Below are 17,429 nucleotides of genomic sequence, written 5' to 3'. Positions count from 1 at the left end.
TTCATTGGAGCAGGAGATAGAGGCTGATCAAGAGATTTGGCTTGAGAGGGTCAATATTCATCTTGAGAAGCTGTTGGTGAAGGCAAACAAAGACAAGGACATGCTCAGGCACATGAAAAATCATTATTGGGCACGAACTCATGTTTGCAAAGCAAGGATCAAAATCCTAAAGGCAAGACTAAGGAGGGCACTAAAATGATGCAAAAGGCATGATAGGCTCCAAATCTTGGCCGAAGCTTCTTTGGCTGAGCATGATACTTGATGATGGACCTTCAGTCCAAATTTCAACAAATTTGGAGAAAATTTTGTCAATTTTGAATTTTTTGGCTTCAAAACAGATTTTCCTGCCCAACGCGTAGCGCCACTTGGCGCGCGCTTATAATTGGGAGGTCCTCTGGAGGAAAATTTGTATTTCTAGATTTTTTATGGAAATTTATGCATGCTCATGAATTACCTAAGAATTTCATCAAGTTCTGGCTTGCCTAAAGGGTCAAAAACACACAAAAAATGACCTCTCTGCCACTTTTTGCACCCACAGGAAGCAGTGTTGGGATATTGGATTTTTGGAGGGACAAATGGACGCCAAATCCATAAATTCCACTTGGGTTGGAAAACATACGGGTAGGGCTTCCAACGAGCTATCTTGAGCTCAATTTGGACTTCGGGAAGACCCTCAAAATGAGCCTCAAAGTTGTGCTACGCATACAAGTTTCAGGCGCGGTGCATAGGGAAATTTGGCTTATTTTTCACTCAGTAGCTCAGAATTTCGCCCAGTTTTGACTAGTTTCACTTTTTCATGTAACTTTTGACTTATCTTGATGTAAATTCATGACCTTGATGTAATTTTGGCACATTTTTACTCATCCATGTAGATTCATTCACTAAAAAGTGAAAAGATAATGAATGAATCGGTTTCCTTTTATATAGAGGCAAGTTGTTTCATTGCCTATTTTTCAGTTCCTTGTTTAGATATGGTTGAAACAACTCCTAGAATGATGATTTTGACCCCTAGAGGCATGGGAAGGAGTTAGGCTTGTCTATATCATGTAATTTCTCAGTCATTTTCAGGGTTTGACACTTGGGATTGCTTGGTACTCCATTGTACATTTGATCTCTGCATTTTTGGTAAAGGAAAGACCAGGGTTTGCAGCACTTTTTGGGATCCTTGTGGCTCTGTGTTTTGATGGTGTTCTTCTCTATGTAATTTGTAAGTTCAATGATATTTATGTGTACCATTTCCTTTCTCTTTTTCTTCTGAAATTAAACAAATGAGTGACAAAGGTAGAATTCATTAGCCTGCTGTGCTCTTCCTTTTAGTTTTGTTTAATTTTCAATGTTTTCTTCAGTTTGAAGAGGATTCTTGATACCCTCTTTCCCTCTTCAGCTTCTCACCAGTCTGAACCCTCCATCTTTACAAATCAAAGCATCAAAACGATTGCCTTTCTTGTCCCAATCAGAACTCTGCAAAACTGGCCTTCATCCCCGGACCGAAATTTTCCTTTCCCTTGATTCCAACAAAACCCCCGAAAAATCAAATCAAATCCTTGCAGTTCATACCTAGCCTAAAATCAGAAGATATTTCAGTCATCTCAAGCCCCATAGATCATCATTTGCTGATATTAACCCGGAGAGAGCCCTCTCCTTTCCTCGTAGGGCTAGCTACGAGGCTGAGCATGGTTTGATGTTGGTCCTGGATCCTACCTTTTCAGCCTAAGGTAAATCTAGGCGCTAACAAGTTGTAAAATCATATAACCAATGGTGCATGCAATCAGAGGAAGGCCTATTGATGGATTTGCAGTTATGGTTGAGGAATTTCCCAATTAAATATGGGCTAATTCCCTAGGAAACTTTGCAAGGAAATATGAGCTTAGAAGGCAATAGATTTGGCTAAGTATTGGCTGGAGCTTGTTTGTGAAGTAGTGAGATAGATTGAGATAGTGCAGAGGTTGCTCAGGCTTGAGCAAAGCATTGTAATCTTCTCATATTTTCTAATTAATGCAATATACAGATAGCAGGGATTTTTAGCTATGGCTTTCCCCAGAAAATTATTGTGTTATGTGTGATTTAATTCTTTCTCTTATATGCATTGTGAATTCATCGATCATTTATTGTTTCCGCTAATGAGTAGAGTATATTCAAGTCAATTGTTTTAGCATATTATAATTTTCAATTTTAATCTACAAGGAATTTCTACATGGTATCAGAGCTGAAATCACTATAGAAGAGGAGAATACGAGTTTGTATTTTGCAGGAGAAATCAAATTTACAGTATCATACTTCAGAGCCAGCAAGATGTCATTCTATGGATTGAGACTTGAATATGCCCTTGAGGGTAGTTCGAACTATATTTCTTGGAAGGACATGATGGAGGTAGTGTTGGAAGACAACAAGCTTAAGGAATTCATAGACAATGATATTACTAAGACAACTGATGCTCAGGATCTTGGAGAGTGGAGAAAGTGTGTGGTAAAGGCGAGAAGCATTATCCTAGAAGGAGTTCAAGATCATATTGTCTCAAATCTCCACAGTAAGGAAACTCCATTTGCAATGTGGAAGTCCTTGACAAACCTGTTTCAAAATAACATTGACCACAGGAAGCTGGCATTGAAGGACAAGCTCAAAAAGATCAAGATGGAGAAGGGCGACAAAATACCAAAGTACTTGATGAAGTTCACCCAATGTCGGGATGAGATTGGAAGTGTCGATATTATGGTTGTTGAAGAAAATCTGGTGAGCCTAGTACTTATAGGACTTCCCAAGAGATGGCACAACTACTAGGACTCAGTTAATGGGAGGGAGAAGCTACTATAGTGGGAGTGATTTTGGTCTGACTTGGTACAAGAAGAGATTTGGTGGAACACCAGGAATGGATCCTCATCCAAGGATGATTATGAGGAGAACTATGCCTTAGCTGGAAAGGCAAAGAAATGGAAGGGGAATTCATCCCATTCCAAATCAGATTCCACTTAGGGTGACAAGAAGAAGGACATGTCGAAGATTAAATGTTTTCACTATCACAAGTTGGGACACTAGGCCACAAAGTGTCTGCACAATAAAGATGGTAAGAATCCCTTAGGAGGAGGGGCACATGAAGCTCTTTCTTCAAAATTTGAATTGGATTTCACCCTCAATGCTTTCATGGTGACATCGGTGATGGATAGTGTGTGGTACCTAGATAGTGGATCCTCATTCCATATGTCCGACAACAAAGAGTTCTTCAGTGACTTGGAGGAGAAGGACCACTAGATGCACATCGAGATGGGAGACCAACATTGGCATTGTTACCATTTCAGAGGGAGTCTGGTACTCCTCTCACATTGGAATATTTCATGTATGTTCCAAGCTTGAAGAATAATTTGGTTTCAGTTTCCATGTTGGAGGACTATGTCTACAATGTGATATTTAGCAAGGCAAATACTTTCCTTGTCAACATAGCCTCAGGACAGGTGAAGCGGATCGGGGTTTGGGTGAATAACCTCTACAAATTGGATGTAGAATACTGCGCTACTTTGAGAACTATAGAAAAGAAGGTGCAGAGCGGAGACATCAGTGAGTTATGACGTAGAATATTAGATCACTTACACCATGCAGATTTGAGATCTTGCAACAAATTTCTACAGGAATTCCCAAGGGTACACTACAACAGAGAGATACATACAAAGGGTGTACATTGAGGAAGTACACCAAATCTTCCTTTCATGATAAAGACAGTCGAGCACAAGAAATCCTTGATCGAGTTCACTCAGATGTGTGTGGACCGTTCTCGACGGCATCCATGGCCAAGCACATATCTTATGCAATATTTGTTGATGATTTTTCTTGTAAGTGTTGGATTTTATTCATGCAGAAGAAAAACAAAACATTCCCTAAATTTTGTGAAATTAAAGCACTTATTGAGAAAGATATTGGCAGGAAATTTAAAGCTCTCAAAAGCGATAATGGTGGAGAATGTGTCGAATGAATTCAAGAACTTATGTGCATCAGAAGGCATTCGACGGGAATTAATAGCACCTCATAACCCACATCAGAATGGGGTGGTTGAAAGGAAGAACATAATTATTGTGGGAGTGGCATGGGTGATGTTACATGATCAAGGCCTAACATGGCACTTGTGGGTTGAAGCATGCAACACGTCTGTTTATTTGCACAACATTAACCCTCATCAAATTATCAGGATGAGTACACCAAAAGAAGATTTTTTAAGGTAAGAAACCAGATGTGGCACACTTCAGGATCTTTGGTTCATTAGTCTACTGTCATGTTACCAAGGATGCATGGAAAAAGATAGAGGCAACAACTGAGTTGGGCATATTTGTGGGGTACACTAATACACCTCACAACTATCGGGTGTACTTGCCATTCAATAGGATGACAGTGGTTCGTAGAGATGTGAATTTTGATGAAGAGAAGGACATGAGATGTTCCCTTGAGAGGGAGCATCAGTTACATGCAAATGAGGATATTCTAGCTCCAAAGGAGGAACCTTAGGATGATGTGGAGCAACCACATGCAAATGAGTAGAGAGTGGAAGCACCCACTCATGCAAAGACTTCCAGAGATGGAAGGAAGCAATCCAGAGAGGCTGACAGATTAATGCATGATGCTAGGGAGAATGTGGGATCACCCACATCATAGCGCAGGAAGAGGAGGTCACCAAATTGGTACACTGGCTACATGGCTCTAATGAGCGAGAGTGTAGAGGTTGAGCCATCCTCATTCGAGGAAGCAGTTTAGCAACTAGTATGGGTTGATGCCATGACTGAGGAGTATGACTCCATTATCAGAAATAGTGTTTTGGAAGTGGTCCCAAGATCGACAGACAAGTCAGTGCTGAGTTCTAGATGACTTTACAAGGTAAATCAAGTAGCAGATGGGAGTGTGGAGAAACACAAGGCCATATTTGTGGCCAGAGGGTTCTCTCGGGTGGAGGGAATTGATTACGATGAGACCTTTGCTCCAGTAGCAAGGTACTCTTCAATTAGATATATTCTAGCATTGTCAGTGCAGATGGGATGGAAGATACATTAGATGGATGTGAAGACAACATTCCCCAATGGTATGATCGAGGAAGAGGTGTATATTGAGCAGCCGAAAGGATTTGAGACCTTCAACATAGATTCACATGATTGTAGACTCAAGCAAGCATTGTATGGATTGAAACAAGCACCTCGTGCTTGGTACACCAATATTGACAATTATTTTACTGGGTTGGGTTTCACCAAAAGTGAAGTAGATGCGAGCCTTTACCATATTGTGGTTGAAGGTAAATTGTTGACTTAGTATTATATGTTGATGGTTTGATTCTGACAAGTGATGAGAAGTTGATAAGATATTGCAAAGAGAATCTTGCAAGAGAGTTCAAGATGAAGGACCTGGGTTTCATGCATTACTTTCTTGGTATGGAAGTTTGGTAAGGAGATGAGGAACTATTGAGACCCCTCTAGCAGGTAACCAGAGGAAGGAGATGCTACTTCAGGTGAAGTAGTGGAGGATATTATTTATAGACAACTTGTGGGTTCACTTATGTATTTGGTGAACACACGACCGAACATGTGTTTTGCAGTTAACTAGCTTAGTCAAGCCATGGTTAAGCCAACCAAAATTTATTGGAAGGAAACTAAACATGTGTTGAGATACCTCAGAGGCACCACTCAGTTTGGTCTTTGGTACAAACAGACAGAGGGAGTGAAGCTTCAAGGCTTCACAGATGCATATTGGGTAGGGAGTCCATCCGATAGAAAGAGCACATCAGGGGGAATCTTCAGTATTGGGTTAGCAATAGTTTCTTGGTACAGAAGGAAGCATAGGTCAGTTGCACTTAGTTCAATATAAGCAGAGTACATGGTTGCTAGTCAAGCAACTTGTGAGGATATCTGGATGAGGAAGATCCTTGTTGGGTTATTTGGTCAACAGATGGATCCTACAGTGATTTACTGTGACAATTAGAGTTGTATCAAACTCTCTGAGAATCCAATTTTTCATGATCGGTCCAAGCATATCGACATCCGATATCACCATCTACGAGATTGTGTGCAGAGGAGAATCATGTTGCTGGAGTACATTCCTACATAGGAGCAGGATGTAGATATTTTGACAAAGGCATTGTCAAGACGCAAATTCAAGTTTCACATAGGTAGGATCGGGGTAGCATATAATCCCTTTCTTGTTGAGAGGGAGTGTTGAAAAATGTAGCAAGGAAATCCTAATTTAATGTTGTCCTTGAATTAAATTAGGAATTAAATTGTAATTCTAATTCTCATAACAACTTCTAGTAGTTAACTAAGTTAATTTGACTTAGTTGACTGAGTTAATTCAAGTTGGGAGTTTATCAGGGTCATGTAGAGTGGTTCCTAAAATTTGGGGGCCCATGTTGATTTCTTTCGAGTTGTAATTATTTAATTTAGTTTAACTGAGTTAAATTTAGTTAAACTAGTTCCAACTAATTAAGGAATTAGTAGGAGATCCAGTAGTGGGGTTTAACGTGTAGTAGTGGGGTGTAACCAACACTGCTCAACTAGTAAACTGAAGATTCACTCATAATTAACTCATGCATGTTAGATCAGAGAAAGACCCAGTTGATATTAGAGTTCAAGGACAATGTACTATCAGTTGTAAAATCATATAAATTAAACCAGTAGTGCATGCAATTAGAGGAAGGCCTATTGATGGATTGCACAGTTATGGATAAGGAATTTCTCAATTAAATACGAGCTAATTCCATATGAAACCGCTCAGGAAATAGGAGGCAACATATTTGGCTAAGTATTGGCTATAGCTTGTTTGTGAAGCAGTGAGATAGATTGAGATAGTGCAGAGGTTGCTCGGGCTTGAGCAAAGCATTTAATCTTCTCATATTTTCTGATTAATGCAATATACAGATAGCAAGGTTTTTTAGTTGTGGCTTCCCCAAAAAAATATTGTGTTATGTACGATTGAATTCTTTCTCTTTTAGGCATCGTGAATTCATCGATCACTTATTTTTTTTGCTGATGAGTATAGTAGATTCAAGTCAATTGTTTTAGCATATTACAATCTGCAGTTTGAATCTACAAGGAATTTCTACACAAGGACACTCTCTAGCATAGTGGCCAAACCTGTTGCAATTGTAGCATCTTCCCTTTCTTCCTTCTTTGAATCCCAACTTAAATCCTTGACCTTGTTTCCTTGGACCAACATTGTTTTTCCTTGTAAGTGGAGAAAGCAGTAGGATCATTTCCATTTGAGGCTTATCTCTCTCCATCATCCTTGTTTCTTCTTGAGTGCATCTAGCCAATAATTCATCAAAACCAGGAATCATGTCATTGTTGAGGATGGTGGTGTTAAACACATCCCATGCTCTTGTAAGACCTCCAAGTGCAATGAGAGTGAGCTCCCTACTACCAACAACTTCTCCAATAGATAGAAGATCATTCTTGATTTTGGTAATCCTCATGAAGTAGGATTGAATAGACTCTCCTATATCCATCTTGATGTCCTTCAACTTGTTCTTGAGAAAGAGGATTTGATTTGCATTGTTTACTTTGAACATCCCAACCAACTTATCATACATCTCCTTAGATGTTTCCAAATCAGAAATATAGGCAATCAAATGCTTTTGAATGGAGTCTACGATAATTTTTTTAGCTTTGACCTCACATTTCTTGTACTTTGTTTTTGCAGCAGCAGGTGCATTTGAAGGAGGCTCCACCACTCTTCCCTTTACATAGTCCATAACATCATTCTCTTCCAAAGTCAAATCCAAAGTCATCTTCCATGCATGATAGTCAAATTTGTCCTTGAGCTTATCCTCAGATTTGAAGTATGATGTAGTCGTCATTGAAGCTAGACCAATATTCTTGTCTAACAACTTTCCTTAGTGATTTCTTTTCTCACTCTTGCTTGGGCTTTGTCTTCACCTGAGCTCTAATACCATGTTAATTTTAGTTAACAATGATATGTCCTATGCTTAGCAAAATTTACTTCAATGTTCCTTAGCAACCCAATAACAATTTCCAATTTCAATAGCAATCACAATAATCACAATAAAAGAAGATAGAACATGAAACAAAATGCAGAAGACAAGCCAAGACAAGAGGACACCAGATTTGGTGGATGCCAAAGAAAAACCCTTTGATTAATTCTTCTTATTATTACATTAAAAGTTTAGAAGAAAGAGAGAGAATACAAACGTCAAATTGACTTTCCCAATTTAAAGTCAAAACAACCCTATAAACTGGTAAAAAATTCCTCCAAAAATCATAGTCAAAGTTGGTCAACAACCCTTGGTCAACACTGGTCAAACTTGGTCTGCTGTCTGAAATTTCGGTTCTGCAATTCAACCGAGAAAAACTCATCCTTCTTGCCACATGTGTGAGAGAGAGAAGTTGCCCATTGATATATGAACCAATGAGAGAAGGAGAGAGAGTGAGTGAGAGATGAATTTTCGAAATGAGGAGGAGGGACACTTGTATTTATACAATTCGATGAGGGTAAAGAGCCATGTCTATTGGGCTCCATGATCCTACATGACGATGAGGCCGACCCGAACAAATTGTACATGAGTGGGCCTAAATTTAAAATCATACTTCTGCTTGTCCGAATGATAAGATCTTTATATCAATATTGGTCCTCTTAAAAAGAGGAATCTAATGCAATCATCATCTCCATCAAATGAGTTTTCCCAAGGTGGAATTTGGCCCCAGCTGCCAATTTTAACAAAATTTCATAAATTTCTTCCATGTAGAGACTCCTTGAGATGCATTCTTATGCCATTTCTACCACTGCCAACATTTCCTATTGAGATAGAGGATAATGATTTTAAGTTTCAATAGTTCATCTATTGTGCCATGAAGGGAAAAGTCACATGCTCCATTTGGTTAACTCAACTAGTTATATTTGACCCGTCAAACTTATTTAGATCAACTTGAGGGAGGTGAAGCGTTAGAATGTGGGAATGGTTAGAAGATGAAAAGTGATTAGTGAGATATTATTCATCCTCAATATGCTTACTCTTATGGGAGCCTTCACCAAAGACAATGTCATCCTTCTCAAGCCTACCCTTTAGCTTCACACTCTAATGAAAAAAAGGATAACTTATGTAGTGAGAAGACATTGATTTCCATTTTTCTAACTAACCGGGATAGAGACTCAATCTTTTTCTTTACTTCATCCATGGTTGACACATTATGGTTTTCATGGCACCATTGTGTCCACCAAAGAGGTTATCCAAGAATTAGCCCAACATGATCAATGTATCGAGAGGAATTTGTGAAGAAGGATCACAAGTAGTTAACATTCCACGTAGATAAATCTTTGTAAATGGTGTTAGTGGGCCTCGGAATTTTTTTTTGATAATCCAAGGGAGTATTACTACACTATTGAAATATCCAATTTCATGATATATTGAAAATTGTGAAGTAATTTCACTACCTATAACAAAGAATCTAGGGTTTACAAGGTTCTAGATTTAAGACCTCTGTGGTTAATATCTTGTAACTTAGTAACTGGAGAACCCACAGTAAAAACCATTTTTCGTCAACGTTTCAAATCCCAACAGGGATCCATCATCGGGACTATTTTGAATGTTGATAGAAGAAAAGCTCAATTGTGCATCTCTTCTTTCTATTGTGAAGATAGCAAGAAGAGCTGCACAATTGAGCTCTTCTTCTATCAACATTCAAAATAGTCCCGATGATGGATCCCTGTTGGGATTTGAAACGTTGACGAAAAATGGTTTTTACTGTGGGTTCTCCGATTACTAAGTTACAAGGTTTACAAGGTCTTAAGGATATAGGAGTGTCAATTGCTATAAATCTCTAATATAATGGAGGGTTTCCAACAATAATACTTGCCAAAATTTTCATAGAACCAAGGAGGATAGACTATACCCTTAGTTATACCACATAATTCCCTGGTACATGAGAGTGATCTCCTTGAGGGTTGTTCTCAATGTACTATAGCAACAAGATGACCAATAGGATTATGCAAGGTTGGTTTCAGGTGTGCCTATGGGCTTTCAATATACATAGAGCTATGTTGAAGACAATTCCATATACAAGTGTTACCTTATTTGGTACTACTCGAATGGGTTCTAATAAAGGTTACAAGGGTGTCATAGTTATTGCCTCTTGTATTTTTTGTGTGTAATCTTTCCTAACCATAGATTTACCTCCTGAGCGATAAATCTCTATGTTATTTAAAGATATTGGAGCATGTATCTACCCTTTCAAAAAATATATCTAAAATTGGAGCTTGTGTTGGCATAGGAAGGATCTTGGATACCTCTTATAGCGTTCCTTATTAGCTGAAATTGAATATTCAAACAATATAAATGAAATATAGCTACAAAAATCAAATAAATGGAGAAAAATGGATGGAAATATAGTTGTAGAAAGTCAAAAAATAGAACCAAAACCAAAAAATAACAACAATAAGCAAATTTAGAATTGGATGCAATGGTCACATGCATTTTCTAGCAGGTCAACCTCCAACATGAGTAGATCTCTAAATAAAATAATTTTCAGTTGACAACCTACTACATACTTCTATTATAACATATAATTCTAATCAACCAAAACCCTAAACACCTAGTGAACCTCTATTAATGAGGTTTTAATTGCTAGCTACTAAACGTTCTTTAATTAGGCCACTTTCATTGATTGATTTCACACTCTACTACCTCACGAGATCTTATTTAAGATAAATGACCTTCTATACCTTAAGTAAAAAGCTATTCCACTAATTAAGGGAGCTAAAGTGGTGCCCTAACACTTATTTCCCTAAACAAATGAAGTACATTGCTATCTTCTTGTTTTTTTATTGCCTGTCCCTCAATGTGCCTACATTTGGAGCATGCTTCTCAACTATTGCTAACTTAGAGCTATGATATGATTTCACTACTAGGGTTCCATTGTACTTTTGTTAATAGTCTTCTCCATGGAGGTTCATATCTAATGATTCCCCACTACTGTAGGATTTGTTGAAGTTTGAAGGATTAAAGTGGCTCATACACCTAGTTTGGAAGTTTGACAATCATCCCAACTTGCCAAAAAATGATGTAGCTTGCCATCTTCCCATGTTTAGTATTTGTGAGGCGGTTCACAAGAATGGTTTTAAAGTTCATTGATAATTATTGCAATGACTTTAGCTCTCGCGTAAGTGAGCCTATTACCTAAATTTTGTAAGGGTGTTCAATCTACTATCTTCAATTATCATTTAACTTGGACTCATTACCTTTCTATGATTAACTTTTTGGATAGGTGTTTGGCTTGGTGATTTTTTGGTGGTGTAGTGTTGCAAGACTTTGAAAGATTGATGAGGATGCAACTCACACACCTGGTTTCAAAGTTAATTAATCATTCTTGCAATGATTTTAGGTTAATAAATGAACCTATTGCTTTCTTGAATAACATGTTTGTTTGAAAATTTTGGAGGGATTAAAAGTGGTTATTCTTTTTATGAATGCCCTATAGAGTGGCATGGTGTCTCTACGATTTTTGGCGAACTCAAGATTTTGTAGTGATGTTTGACCTTGTATCTTTGATTATCATTTGAGTTACACTTGAGTTATAGGTCCTATCTCACCAGAGAAAGTTATGAAAGAGCTTTGATTATGGTTTCAATATCCCTACCAAGCTAGCCATCGTTAATTGTTGAGACTCTACCCTTTAAGTCTTAATTGTTGAGACTATACCCTTTAAGTCTTAATTGTTGGGCTTTGCACACTGTTTCTCGAAATATTTATTCTATGTCTAAATACTCACCTTTGAATTTTATTACTTGTATTGTTGCTATGTTTTGAGATAATGTACAAATTTTGATAAAAAAATATATGATTTGTTATAATATTTGTACATGTATTCAAATATTTATTAATTATTTATTTCTTTTTTTAATCAATTAGTTAGAGTTTAAGTTTGGGATACTCTTAATGTTGAATGGAAGAAGAATTTAAGCACCAATGAATGTTATATTAGAATGGTGAGAAACTTAATAGAACCTCAATGCTCTTTCGAATAGTTTATTTTTTCCACATACGACTTCCAACCTCCACACCTCTAACATTAAAATGTGAAACTTGATGAATATTAAACTCCAAACAAACCAACTTGACCTAAAATTGATGATGAATATTAAACTCCAAACAAACTGACCTCACTTGAAAATTGATGAATAATAATAAATGCCACACAAACCAACCAATCTACATTACATGAATATTTATTAATCATTTGTTTATTAGTAGTGAACCGAACACTTGTCTCACAATCTTATGACATTTTCAAGCGATGCCACAAAATCACTTGGATTGGAATCTAACAATCTTACGACATTTTCTACGGATGCCACAAAATCACCCGGATTGGAATCTTGCGATTTTTTTTTCAAAAAATTAGAATGTTGGAGTGTTTGAATAAATGAATGAATGATTTTAATGACGTCCATGACGCTGAACAGCCTAAAGTACCAAGAAAATAACAACCTTAACTCATCTTCATATTCTTTTTGATGTTGGATCTTCTGCTATGAGTCTTGACTAGAAGGCTAACAATCTGATTGATTTTATCTTCATCAAATAGATAATGCATGTTGTCAACCTTTAGATTGTTTTATGGGGATATCCTCATAGGCTGCACCCTCCATGACAAAGTGCCATTTAGTCTCCACCATATCCTTATCGCAGAAAATGCAAGTTTTCTCTTCCCAAACCTCCTTGGGAATCTTCCACCTACCAGTGACACATCTAAAATGATGTGACCCTGTCCTCAACCTCCTTGGGAATCTTCCACCTACCAGTCACACATCTAAGATGATGTGACCCTGTCCTCAACTGTGTCACTAGCGCCCTTGCTTTTCCATCAAAAACTGTGAGGCATACAAAATCTTGAAATTTGACATTTGTAACTTAAATTTAAATTTCCCCAATAAAATCATCATAATCTTGCATAAATTAATTTCCATTATTTTCCCGACTAATTTACAGTTTTTTTTTACTTACTGTGTTTTTCTGTTTTTTTTTTCTGTATCGCTTTGCGTTGATCACTTTGTTGTACTTCGTTGGCATCACATGCGAGAGCTTCACAATGCTGAGCATAGTTTCGCTGTTAGCTCAGCATCTGAATTTGAAGGTGTCCCTTCAGCTTCAGCCTCTAGATGCCTCTGCAACGCTTGTTTTACATGTGTACTTAACCTTTAGATTTGTCTCTCGATCTTCTTTCACTGTTCCATATTATGCGATCTTCGTCTTCTTTGCGGCCGTTGTATCAATTGTCCCGTCGACTGGCTGATACTGGTACTACTGCTACCATTCCAATCAACCTTAAACACATTCCAAACGTAATTGTTGAACCGCGTTCTAAGAAGGCCGCGGACACTATTTCTGTGGACCTCGGCACGTATACTACTGACTTTCAAGCATGTACCAACATCAAACAACTCAGCCAACTCCACGCCCAACTCATTATAAATGGAGACCAGCATAATATATCATCAGGAAGCAAACTGGTGCACAGCTATATCAAGTGCGGGGATCTGGAGAATGCTCGTCTGGTTTTTGATAAAATAGCGAGCCCAAATGTTTTAACATGGAATACAATGATGAGAGGGCATGTTAACAATGGCGATCATGAAGAGACTATGGAGATTTATTACCGAATGGCAGGGGTTGGTGTGGAGCCAGACAAGTTCACATTTCCCTGCGTTCTCAAAGCATGCGCTGCTCTATTGGCCCTGGAAGAAGGCAAAGAAATCCATGATGATATTCTCAGAAATGGCCTTGAATCAGATGCTTATGTGGGCAGTGCGCTTGTTACCATGTATGCCAAATGTGGGAGTTTGGAGAATGCACGCGATGTGTTTGACAAAATGTCTCAACGAGATGTGGTATCCTGGAATGCATTGATTGCAGGGTATGTTCAAAACGGGCAATGCGAGGAAGCCTTGAAGGGATTTAGGGAAATGCAATGGGAAGGTGTAGAGCCTGATGAATTCACGGCTGCCAGCGTTCTTCCGGCAGCTCTGGAACGGAGCAAGGATATTCATGGTTTCATAATAAGGAAGGGATTTGATTCGGATCATTTTGTGGGGACTGTTCTCATTGATAACTATACAAAATGCAGGGATGTTGAGATTGCACGCCAAGTGTTTGACAAAATGTATCAGAGAAATTTGACATGTTGGAATGCTATGATTGCAGGGTATGCACAGAATGGGCTCTGCAATGATGCCTTGGAACTGTTCGGTCAAATGGAAATTTCAGGTGTCAAGCCGAATAAGGTTACGCTTGCGAGTGTTCTCTTGGCTTGTTCCCATGTAGGGACTCTGCAAGCTGGAAAGGAGATACATCAGTATTTGATAAAAAGGAATTTTGAATCAGATGTTTTTGTGGGAAGTGCACTTGTGGCTATGTATGCCAAATGTGAGACTGTGGAGGATGGACGGCGTGTTTTTGATAGAATGTCGCAGCCAGAAGTTGCATTATGGAATTCGATGATTGCAGGCTATGTTCAGAATGGGTATTTTGAGGAGGCCTTGAAACTCTTTGCTCAGACGAAACTGTTATGCATAAAATATGACTTTATAACCATATGTACTATTTTATCTGCATGTGCCCACCTGGGAGCCTTGCAACAGGGGAAGGAGATCCATAATTACATAGTCAGAAATGGATTTGAGGCTAACGCTCATGTTGGGAGTGCCCTTGTAACGATGTATACGAGATGCAAGCAAGTAGATGACGCATGCAATGTGTTTGATGGCATTCACAAAAAAGATGTAGTCTCATTTTGTGCCATTATTGCTGGGCTTGCCCAGACTGGGCGTTCTGACAAGGCATTGGAAAACTTAAGGCAAATGCAAATTGCAGGCCTGAAGCCTGATTCGGACACCATCGCAAGTGTTCTCTCAGTATGTGCTTGCTTAACAGCCCTGAAACAGGGTAAGGAAATTCACAATTACATATTCCGAAGTGGATTTGAGTCAGATGTTTATGTGGGTACTGCTCTAGTGGACATGTATGCAAAATGTGGGAGTATGGAATTAGCACGGCAAGTTTTTGAAAGTATGCCTCGCAGAAACGTGGTTTCGTGGAATGCAATGATTACAGGATATTCTCAAAATGGTCATTCAGATGCCGCACTAAAATGCTTTGGTGACATGCAATTTGAAAAGGTGATGATTGATTCAATCACGATTGTGGGAATTCTTCCAGCATGTGCCTCCTTAGCAGCAATACAGCATGGCAAGGAGGTTCATGCTTGCATATATAGAAGGGAATCTTATTCAGATGGTTTTGTGGGGGAAGCTCTCATAGACATGTATGCTAAATGTGGCAATATTAAGGTTGCACATCAGGTGTTTGATAGAATGTCTCAAAGAGGTTTGGTTGCATGGAATATCATAATTGCAGCATATGGAATGCATGGGCATGGACAAGATGCTCTAACACTCTTTTACCAAATGCAACGGGCAGGAGTTTTGCCTGATCACATCACATTCATAGCTGTTCTGTCAGCATGCAGCCATGCAGGACTGGTGGATGAAGGCTGGAAATATTTTGATTGTATGACTCACCATTATTGCGTCACACCCACCATGGGGCACTTTGCATGTATGGTTGACCTTCTAGGACGTTCCGGTTACTTGGATGATGCTTATGATTTTATACGAAAAATGCCCTTAGAACCTGATGCGATGGTATGGGGGGCCTTGCTTGGTGCCTGCAGAATTCATTGCAATGCAGACCTAGGAGAAATTGCTGCAAAACAGCTGTTTGCTTTAGAACCTGATCATGTTGGATATTATGTACTCCTGTCAAATATATATGCAGGGGCTGGCAGGTGGGATGATGCAGCAAGAGTGAGAACAATGATGAAAGACAAAGGTTTGAAAAAGACTCCAGGATGGAGCTGGATTAAAGTGGATAGCAGGGTTCATGTATTCACTGTTGGTGACAGATCACATCCAGAGTCTGAAAAAATATATGCTATATTGAAGAGTTTGTGTGGTCAGATGAAGGAGGCAGGCTATGTTCCTGACACAAGATTTGTGTTGCACAATGTGGAAGAGGAATGCGATGAAGAACGAATACATTATCTGCAACCATAGTGAGAAGATGGTTACTAGTTGAGCTTGCTTGTTGATGAACTTTCCAGTGGACCTCGTGAGCATGCGAAGTTTCAGTATGTGTTGATCACCACATAACGCTAACTTCAGACACAATATTACTGAATGCAAAATATTGTGAGGAAGATGGACTTTGTACTTGTGGGTTTGCATCACATAACATTTCTTTGGATTTAATGGAAGGGATGTCCGATTGTAATGCAAGGACGAAGCATGTTTAGCCTCATAGTTAGGGAGGAACATTTCACAGAATGGTCGTTTGTTCAATTGCCATGGAATGATCAGGTTCACATGCAATGAATACATTCCTTGGTACCAAGGTAGACTCTACAGATAGACTCTACCCAAGTGCTAGAAACACGGTGTCGGTAATATATGGCTTTTTGCTCCAAGAAAAGCAATGTACAACAATGTAGTCTACAGGTCCGATGGAAAGATCTTCAATTATTTGAGCGTGTATGTAATTCAATAAGAGACTAATTTTCTTAATAATTACCATAATTTTAAAGGAAACGGAGAGAAACAATAAGTATATTTAAAAAAACAGATTATAGATATAATAGCATAGGTTCCTCTTAACCTTGCATTCACAATGTGTCTAAAGGGATCAGGAAGCATTAAGGTTTGCACTTGCAAGTTTATGACACCTCTTGATGCTTACTATGTTTAAAGTTAAAATAGATCTACTTAGTTTAAACAATAAGTCAATACTCAACTATCTAAATGCACGAGCTTGCAAAGAGGTCGAAGAGAAGTGTTGGTGAGGAGCACATTGGTTTTGAGTTTTAAGTTGAGTTGCATGTACATACTTTCCAAATTGAAAGTAAGTGTATGAACACACTTCACAAAATGCGAATAAGTATTTGCATGAAGATTCTATAGGATTAGAGCAGTTGCATGAATCTAAGATTGGATTAGATATCAATTTTTGAACTGTGGTTAATATAAAAGATTCATCTTAACCATAGATATGGCAAGTGCCAAGAGGGATCGATTTTTTTGAGGTGCAAACCTCTTTTAGGATGCAAAACTTGAAAAAAGGTTTGCATCTCAAGAGATTTGATCCTTCTGGGTGCTTGATAGATCCGTGGTTAAGATCGATCTCTCTCTCTCTCTCTCTCTATATATATATATATATATATATATATAATTTTTCATTCTTCATTTGTAATTTTTTAATTTTATTTTTAGTCCTGTAGCATTTTCTTCGACTAAACCTTCAAATGCATATCTGGCATGACTTTTTACACATATTTTTATTAAGCCATTCATGCTTCACACTCGACTTCGGGCTTTCATATTCACTGGGCTCTCAAATTTATCACCTT

General features: G+C 38.3%; 1 pseudogene; it reads left to right on the top strand.

Annotated features, from left to right (window-relative positions):
* The first annotated feature begins 13,002 nt into the window (after positions 1–13,002).
* Positions 13,003–16,548, top strand: LOC149247351 (pentatricopeptide repeat-containing protein At4g21300 pseudogene; annotated as a pseudogene).
* The last annotated feature ends 881 nt before the right edge of the window (positions 16,549–17,429 follow it).

This window comes from Pinus tabuliformis, chromosome 7 (assembly GCF_031772625.1).
Source record: "Pinus tabuliformis cultivar Carrire ecotype Pingquan chromosome 7, CPIR1, whole genome shotgun sequence".
NCBI lineage: Eukaryota > Viridiplantae > Streptophyta > Pinopsida > Pinales > Pinaceae > Pinus > Pinus tabuliformis.
This window is presented reverse-complemented; position numbering and strand designations above follow the sequence as displayed.